The 372-nt window shown below is 59.4% G+C and overlaps 1 protein-coding gene across 1 annotated transcript in view; it reads right to left on the bottom strand.

Annotated features, from left to right (window-relative positions):
* The window catches only part of ADORA2A (adenosine A2a receptor), a 29,930-nt gene extending 29,767 nt beyond the window's left edge, over positions 1-163 (bottom strand). Inside the window, exon 1 of the mRNA XM_026859948.1 lies at positions 101-163. The gene's annotated coding sequence lies outside the window, so the exon portion shown is untranslated. The remainder of the gene's footprint in view (positions 1-100) is intronic.
* Positions 164-372: the final 209 nt, after the last annotated feature.

Below are 372 nucleotides of genomic sequence, written 5' to 3'. Positions count from 1 at the left end.
GGCTTTACCTGGCGGGCACCGGGCACCGGGGGGCTCGCGCCAACGAGGAGAGCCCGGCCCCGCATCTGGGACGGCGGCTGAAAGAGGGATTGCCACTTACTTCGGAAGTCCAGCTCTTGTCTTGAGGGACCTGCAAGTGAGAGAGACGGGCTGTGACTGTGCGCGCTCTGCACCCAGCGAACGTGGGAAGGGAGAGGAGGAGGAGAGGGAGAGGAGGAGAGGGAGCCTTCCTCCCTACACTGTTTTAAGCATCTACTTTTCTCCAGGCTGAAAAACCCACCCAGTGGGTTTTGGCCTACAGTTATAGAGTGACAGGGCGCAGTGCTGCATGGAGGTACCCTCAAAGAGAAACAACGTCCCTTCTCTTCTCTG

This window comes from Athene cunicularia (assembly GCF_003259725.1).
Source record: "Athene cunicularia isolate RWA chromosome 15 unlocalized genomic scaffold, athCun1 chr15_part1, whole genome shotgun sequence".
NCBI lineage: Eukaryota > Metazoa > Chordata > Aves > Strigiformes > Strigidae > Athene > Athene cunicularia.
The sequence above is the reverse complement of the archived record's forward strand: the minus strand, read 5'-3'. Positions and strand labels throughout refer to the sequence as shown.